A 9131-nucleotide genomic window follows, 5' to 3' on the forward strand; every position below is an offset into this window, starting at 1 on the left:
TTAGTGTCCAAGTATTTTTTTTTTCAGGATTTTGGAAATAATTTCACAGTTAATGTACAGGTTTGCCTTCAAGATGTTAAATAATATGTCTTTATGAACTTCTGAGCTGGAAAAATAAAATAAAGAACTTAATATTATACTTAAACTGGAATTACCCTTCTGTCACTCACTCAACGTTGTGTCGATTGTAATGACACTAGGGGTCTCTCTTGAGAGCCTCGGTTGCCTCTGACGTTGAGAAAAGGCCAATGAAAAATTGATGAACAGTATTTTCATGCCCCTCCCCCGGACATACGGGTATAAAGGAGGGTGCGATACAGCTGTTCAGTCAGATTTATTCTTCAATGCCGAGCGGTTGCAGTGCAGTCTTCGCACCTGGGCACTTCGACAATGCGTCTAAAAGAGTATTTTCTTTAAAAGAGCAATATACATTGCCGTTGAACATCTTTTTAAAGATGTGTCTTTTTAAAGATGCCTTTTCACCTTTGTATAGTTCCTGGATGCGGTAGATATCTCTCTGCTTCTGACAGTTATAGACGCTGCCCCGTGTGTCTGGGCTGTGATCACACCGAGGCAGCATTTGTGGATGGCTCTTGTTCTCACTGCGAGAACTTGACCATGGCAACATTGTGGTCATCGCTTTCCTTTCTTTAAGGAAACACCACTCCAGCCGTCCCCTGCATCACGCCTTCTTCCCACGGGATTGAGGCTGATGCGGCTGGCGACAGAGGTGATTTGGGGAATTCAGCGGCACGGCACGTTCGTTTGCTTCCGTCCGGGCCTGATATGAGACCGGCTCGCCTCACAGCCAGTCTGATGTCTCCTTCAGACCCCTCGAGCTGGATGATGACATCGCCGCTGCATCGGAGCGCATCGTGGCATCTGACGCAGAGGTCTCGACTGGGCTGCCAACTTCGGGTCTGCCCGCCCAATCTGAGGCTGACGCACAGATGTCCGATATGCTTGCCTGGGCCGCCATGAGCATGGGGCTGGACTGGAACCCTCCATCCTCCCCTCAGCCCTCATGACTAGACAAAGCCACACCACCCCACCGGTCCGTTTCTTCCTGGAAGTGCATGACGAGCTGACAAAATCATGGAAGGGCACCTTTTACTGCCCGAAACCAAGCACCTCGCTCGTCCGCTCTCACTACCCTCAACGGTAGGGCGGTCCACAGGTACACATAAGCCACAAAACGCAGCCACCTGGTGTGATTGCCCAGCACTCCCCTCCAAGGCCTGTAAGACGACGTCGTCTCTGACGGCAAAAGCCTACAGAGCCACCAGACAGGCCGCTTCTGCCCTGCATGCCATGGCCCTCCTGCAAGTCCACCAGGCCAAGGCACTAAAATATCTTGGGTAGTCCTGATCCTGATGTGCTGCAGGAACTGCACTAGGCAACTGACCTCACCCTCCAGGCCACGAAGGTCACATAGCGGGCACTCGTACAGGCGAGCAGACGGGGCTCGGCTTGAGTTGGAGTGGTGCCGAGGCATGATGTGCTGAATCGCCTCCGTCTGCTTCTTCACCACCAAAAACTGCTGGGCAAAGTCCTCGACGGTGTCGCCCGCTGATTTGAGGCAAGCACATCTTGATACGTTCAGACAGCACTGCGACGGTAGCGTACATTAATTGCCATGGAATAGGATTGGAAAAGAACACCTTCCCCGATGTGTGTTATAGTGTTAGATGGCCCCATCCGCATCTAAGACTCTATGGAGAGAATACCTAGAGAAAGAAAAGGCCATGGCTGGCACTTCCTGCTCCCCCCCCCCAGGGATGCCGGGAACCTAAGATGGGGAAGGTTACGTGCAGCCTGATGTGGTCTGCTGCTTTGCTTGCTTGCACCTGGATCAGCAGTTCACGTAACACGTTTCAGTGTCGTGCCGTTATTGGATAGGGACCCCCTAGTGTCAGTACATTCGACACAACGTCGAGTGAGTGACAGAAGGGGAATGTCTAGGTTACTGTTGTAACCCCCGTTCCCTGACGGAGGGAACGAGACGTTGTGTCCCTCTTGCCACAACACTGCACCAACCACTGTAACGGCCAAACCTTATTCTCGACACCTCAGTGCAAAACCTGATTGAACAGCCATATTGTGCCCTCCTTTATACTCGTATGTCAGGGGGGAGGAGCATGAAAATTCTGTTAGCCAATTTTTCATTGGTCTTTTCTCAAGTTCAGTAGACCCCTAGTGTCACTACAATTAAATTAATGTATGACAGCTTTCACAAACCACTTCATTGACTGAAAGTTTGTCATCAATCATTTGGCTAAAGAAATAAGCTTGCTTTCTATTGTTATTTAATCAATTTTATAGCATATTTTCAAATTAGGCAAGGCAAGGCAGGCAAGGCAAGTTTATTTATATAGCACAGTTCATACACAATGGTAATTCAAAGTGCTTTACATAGAAGAGATTAAAATAAGAATAAAAAAATAAGAATAATTGAAACAGTTTAAAATAAAATAAAATACAGTACAAACAGTCGGACACACAGTGGCACAGTGCTCATTCAGTAAATGCACAGCTAAACAGATGTGTTTTGAGTCTGGATTTGAATGTGACTACTGTAGGAGCACATCTGATCTCTTCTGGAAGCTGGTTCCAGCTGCGGCTGGCATAATAGCTAAAAGCAGACTCTCCTTGCTTAGAGTGAACCCTTGGTATTTCTAGCTGATGTGATCCTAATGATCTGAGTGATCTGTTGGGTTTATATTCAGTGAGCATATCTGCAATATATTGAGGTCCTATCCCATTGAGTGATTTATATACCAGTAATAATACTTTAAAATCAATCCTAAATGTAACTGGGAGCCAGTGTAAAGACCTGAGGACTGGTGTGATATGTTCATATTTTCTGGTAAATTATAGTAAGCATATTCTCTCTCTGATTTTACAGCTACATCTTGAGAGCATTGTATTCAGCAACATCTCACACTGTGAGCAAATATTGAGAACTGAAAAACATCAAAACGAATGGTAAAATTGGTAAGTTTTTCTTTAATTGGAAGCTGATCAATGTTTCACTTATACTTTAATGAGTTATACTTTTATCCGGCACCTGCTGAAGAAGTGCTGGATGTGCATGTATTTTCCTCTCTTTAGCTGAATACTAATTATATACTGATTATATTATGGATAACGTCTCTAAATAATGAAAACATAAAAATCACCTCACGATGACTTGATTGGTACAATTTCTAGACTGTGCAGTCACGTTTCCTAATTAATATTCATGAACCAAGAATATTCCAGTGCTCGAATTGAATCAAGTCTTATGGGGTTACCCACCATAAGGTTTTTTTTTTTTTTTTTATGGTGTGTGGGTGGGCTGGGGGTTGGGGGGTAGTCTCACAATATACAATTTGTACAAAATATACAGTATACTTATTTGATCATAATATGCATAACTATATACTCTTTATTAAAAACAGGCTTACATAAAAGTACATACTTTTTTGTTGATAACCTATTAAAAATATATATATTAATACATTGGCTTACCAAGTAATACTGGATTTAGAGGATGACAAAGAAGCAGACCCAAAAGAGCAACTATGGAAAATATACCAGAGGACTACATAAGGCACTTGAAGACCCGTAAAAGCTTGTGACTTCTGAATACATTGCAATGTCTCAAAACCTGTAGAAAATAATCAGATGGCTACCAGACTCACTAAGATTTCACAATATTACTGTTTTTACAGTATTTTTGGATCAAATCAGTACAGGCTCGGTGAGCAGAAGAGACTTTTGGACTTTTTGAACAGTAGTGTACATCCAACAGAATAATTCTAACATTATTTACCAATGTAGTATTTACTACCCTAAAACAACTGGATGATTGATGTGACATTTTGTGAGAATACTGTTTGTTCAAAAAGATGCATGAAACTAGTTTATTATATAGTAAAAATATAAATTGTGACAAGACAGGCTGTCAGTCTGTGTGTTAGTGTTGGTGGGGATTTTTCAACGATTTCAGTTCAGTTACATTGTGACGTCAGTAGGTGGTGGCAAAGGACTGTTATGAGTGCGTTAGTCAGCAGATTATTCAACCATTTCAGTCAAAATGGCAGCTTTAGTCAGGAGCAAACAATGGTTATCAATATGTCAATCATTGCTATTTCAAGAGTGAATCCCGCATTTAAATGCAGATGTAATTCCCGAAAAGTTGCAGCGTGTACATAGCCGTTGGTCCTCCTCTTAACAAGTTTTATACAAATTCTTAATGGATTATATATAGCATAGTTAGTGCACAATGAGCGCTCCCTTTATAATCACTAAAAAGCTGTCACTCATCTTCATCGTGATTTCTAGCACCCCTCTAGAAACAGGCCTATTAATATTGAAAAATGAGTAAGCCTAAATGTTTCCAATTTATGCAAGGACTGCAAAAGCCCTGACCTGGAGTTGATAGATATAGTCAAGTCAAGTGATTTTTATTCTCATTCAAACTTATACAGTTAGTACAGTACACAGTGAAACGAGGCAACGTTCCTCCAGGACCATGGTGCTACATAAAACAACATAGGACAAACACAGAACCACATGAGACTACACAGACTAAATAACATACCTATATAAAGTGCACATGCAAACGTGTGCAAAAAGTATGGGACAGTACAATAAATTACAAAAAATTAACAGGACAATAGACACAGTGAGAGACAGTGCAGCACCGACCAGTACACAGTGGCGCAAAAAGATGAAAATGCCAAATGTTAACATAACATACTATGAGATAGTGTTCTATGCACATAGCAGTTATTGAGGTAGCAGCCAGTTCTAAAGTGACAATAATTAAAGTGCAACTAAGGACACTTGTGTGTGTGTGTGTGTGTGTGTGTGTGTCAGTCCAGTCTTGAGTATTGAGGAGTCTGATGGCTTGGGGGAAGAAGCTGTTACGCAGTCTGGCCGCGAGGGCCCGGCTGCTTCAGTACCTCTTGCCAGATGTCAGGAGGGTGAAGAGTTTGTGTGAGGGGTGTGTGGAGTCATCCACAATGCTGGTTGCTTTGCGGATGCAGTGTTTTTTGTAAATGTCTTTGAATGAGGGAAGAGAGACCCCGATGATCTTCTCAGCTGTCCTCACTATCCTCTGCAGGGCTTTGTGGTCCGAATCGGTGCAAATCCCAAACCAGACACTGATGCAGCTGCTCAGGATGCTCTCAATAGTCCCTCTATAGAATGTAGTGAGGATGGGGGGTGGGAGATGTGCTTTTCTCAGCCTTCGAAGAAAGTAGAGATGCTGCTGGGATTCTTAATAATAGAGCTGGTGTTGAGGGACCAGGTGAGGTTCTCTGCCAGGTGAACACCAAGGAATTTGTTGCTCTTGACGATCTCCACAGAGGAGCTGTCGATGTTCTGTGGTCACTCTGTGCTCTCCTAAAGTCAACAACCATCTCTTTTGTTTTGTCCACATTCAGAGACAGGTTGTTGGCTCTACCCCAGTCCGTTAGCCGCTGCACCTCCTCTCTGTGTGCAGACTCGTCGTTCTTGCTGATGAGACCCACCACGGTCGTTTCATCTGTGAACTTAATGATGTGATTCGAGCTGTGCATTGCTGCACAGTCGTGAGTCAGCAGAGTGAACAGCAGTGGACTGAGCACACAGCCCTGGGGACCCCAGTGCTCAGTGTGCTGGTGGTGGAGATGCTGTTCCCAATTCGGACTTACTGAGGTCTAGGTGGGTGAGGACCAGATGGAGGGTGGTGGCGATGGTGTCGTCTGTTGAACGGTTTGGACGATACGCGAACTGCAGTGGGTCTAGTGAGGGGGGCAGCTGGGTCTTAACCCTGTGGGGTCGACGGATGCACCGACGCGTCCTGATGGATATTTTCGTCATTAGAGCAGGATCAACTTAAAATACTCCGTCATTTTTGGGTATACAGATAAGTGTAAGACATCATTAGAGACTATAAAGGGTCTACTTTTATTTGTGTACACTCACAATAACAACAAAATCTTAAAACTTGTAAAATAAAGGAAATAAAAGGGTGAGCTGTCAGCAGTCTACATGTTCACGAGCATTTTTCAGAAACACGTCACAAAAATGAACTGAAACTCCGCGAATACTTATCACACAAACATGAAACATATGTCTAAAGAAAGCTTAAAATGTCTACTTTTAAATAATTTTTTTATTTCAAATTTAAAACAAATATTCTCCTGGAATGCAATCTGTTTGAAATAAAGCGATGTACAGTTTTTACTGGTCCATCTAATTATCTGTAATGTGATCCCACCCACGAGCAGAGCGCGCCATTCATACGCTAATGTGCTGAGACGATGAACGCAAATGTACACGCCCCCGACTGTGAGGTTGTAAACACATTTCATTCAATGCAAAATTTTCATTGCACTGCAATAGTGAGATTCCCATCATATATCATACTTTGGGGTTTCCCCCATGCACTTAAGCACTGCACACTCTTTAAAAACCTATAAGAACACCACTTGTGCATTTCCACGAATATAAGCAGTGTTCTCCGACAGAAACCGGGTGTGTTAAATTGCTTCCTCTTAAAAACTTTCATGGCATAAAGAAGACTTTAGCATTCAGTCATTATTAATATTAATATTACTAAGTTATTAATGAGAGAGTGCAACAAAAATCCATGTTCCAAACCATGTCTTTACCCAAAAATACTTATTGTGAGAAATATAGATTTGGTCTTAGTTTCAGGACTACTTTTTCATTTTGGGCCTCCATTGTCACTAGTCTTTACTGACACATAGCACTTGTTTTTCTGTTCCTTCTGCTCTCCTTATCTGAAGCTCAAGGATTTCTCAAACTCATAATTTAATTTAAACTCGTCCCTCCTTTTCTTTAAAAAAAAGCAAAAAAGATTACAGTGAGACACTTACAATTGAAGTGACATGTGTCTGCTTACCATTTCATGTTTTAATGGATTCTCAAAGACATGGGATTCTTCATGAGCTACTGTATGAAGCATGGGTTTAGGATGTATTTAGCTGCCATAAGCCTCCAGCTGGATTGCAACGCTCCTCACTGAATGATACTGTGGAGCGAGATGTGGTCATGTGTCTGTCGCTGGGGAGAGAGGAAGTGGTAAGGGTCATCACCTGGTGATTTAGTAATATATAACACACTTACATTTACATTTATGCATTTGGCAGACGATTTTATCCAAAGTGACTTACAGTGCAATTATTACAGGGACAATCCCCCCGGAGCAACCTGGAGTTACGTGCCTTGCTCAAGGACACAATGGTGGTGGCCATGGGGTTAGAACCTGTGACTTCTGATTAACAGCCCTGTGCTTTAGCCACTACGCCACCACTCCACTACACCTATGTCTCGTTACAGTGACTGCAAAGACGGGCTTGTAAAGCGTGAGAGAACGACACAGGAAAGCAGCGATTGCCGTCCTAGTGAACCTCTTACCCAGTTGAAAAGCCTGAGTTTGATTAATATGGCTGGAAAACCCGAATTTTGTTTGTGAAGCAGAACTGTCATTAAAAGAAACTATCGTACCTGAACTGCTCCCCGCTCCTTTTTCCCATTGAACTGTTACACTGATGCCGAAACCCGGGAATTAGATGGTTGTCTGGTCGCCATGGACACCTCACCACTGGGCAAGGTCATCCGCGCCCTGGCGAGCATCCAGGAAACCCATCATTAAGCCCTGCTCGCTCAGGAATGACATTTCCAGGAGCTCTTCCAGGTCCAAGCCGAGGATCAACAGGCTCCACAGGGCACAACTCGCAGCACAACAACTGCCAGCGGAGGACCACCTGGACTACAGTAAACTGAAGACCACAGTCCTGCAACGGGTTGGCCGCACCCCCAAACAACATCGTCAGTGATTCCGCTCCCTCAGCTGACTGTGTGGCTGCCCAGGAAAACTGCAGAATGGGTCCAGTGCCATCGCCCCACGTCAGTGGATGATGCCGTCCAGCTGGCCGAAGACCACATGACAGCCTACCCTGCAGCCAGCGAGCAGTCCAAGTTTCTTTCTCTCTCTATTTCTCTCTCTCTCTTCCTTCCCCTCCTACTCCTCCCTCTCCTCCCACCCGTCCTGTTCCCGCCCCTGGAAACGGGGGGCGTATTTCCCCAAACCGGCTCCCCGCTTCCGCAGGCTGCATCACGCGCCGACATCTACCCCTCTCTGTCGTCCTTCCCAGGGTGATGTCTCCGCCGCCACGGGTGCAGCCGGGGAGCCTGGGCCGGTCTGTTGGAGTTGCGGGGAACCAGGACACGCCGACATTACTGTATGTCCGGTAATGGAAGTCGGGACATGGACCCGGGTTCCCGAGACACAACAGGCCACCCCCAACCGAGCTGGGACGTATCACATACCGGTAAGTGTTAGGGGGAGTACATAACAAGCCCTGGTGGATTCGGGTTGCAACCAAACCTCAATCCACCACGGCTTGGTTCAGGACGGGGCTTTGGGTTTACAGATCACCGTTATTAAATTTCGGTGACTAAAGCATAGAGTAGAGGCCGCGGTTAATTCCTGCCTCACCTATCCACTAATTCTGGGAACCAATAGGCCGGGGTTTAAAACATTGTTAAAAGCATTGTGTGTGGATGGGTCCTGCGAACCTAAAACTCGTGTGTAATGTGTGACGTGATGGCTGCGGAGGCAGGGCCGTCCACGTCTGCTCCGCGTCAGAGGGATGCAAGGGGGGAATCCTCCGACATTCCCACCCTTAGGGAAATCCCGGAGGGGGACTTCCCTCTAGAGCAGTCGCATGACGAAACCCCTAGGCATGCCTTTGACCAAATGAGAGTAATTGATGGTCTGCAGCTCCAGCCTGACGCCGCCCTCACATTTCCATATTTCTCAATTATTAGGGACCGGTTGTATCGAGTGACGCAGGACACTCAAACCCATGAGAATACAACCCAGTTATTAGTCCCGAGGAGCCATCGGGATACACTCTTCCAGGCGGCTCATCACAATCCTATGGCTGGTCACCTAGGGCAAGAAAGAACACTCCACCGTTTAATGACCCGTTTTTATTGGCCGGGCATTCGCGGCGATGTGGTGTGCGTCATGCCGCGAATGTCAGTTGGTGAATCCACCAGCCACCCCAAGAGCGCCATTGCACCCATTACCGAGATCCCCTTTGAAAGAATTGGCATGGACCTCGTGG

This window comes from Xyrauchen texanus, chromosome 11, assembly GCF_025860055.1.
Source record: "Xyrauchen texanus isolate HMW12.3.18 chromosome 11, RBS_HiC_50CHRs, whole genome shotgun sequence".
Lineage (NCBI taxonomy): Eukaryota > Metazoa > Chordata > Actinopteri > Cypriniformes > Catostomidae > Xyrauchen > Xyrauchen texanus.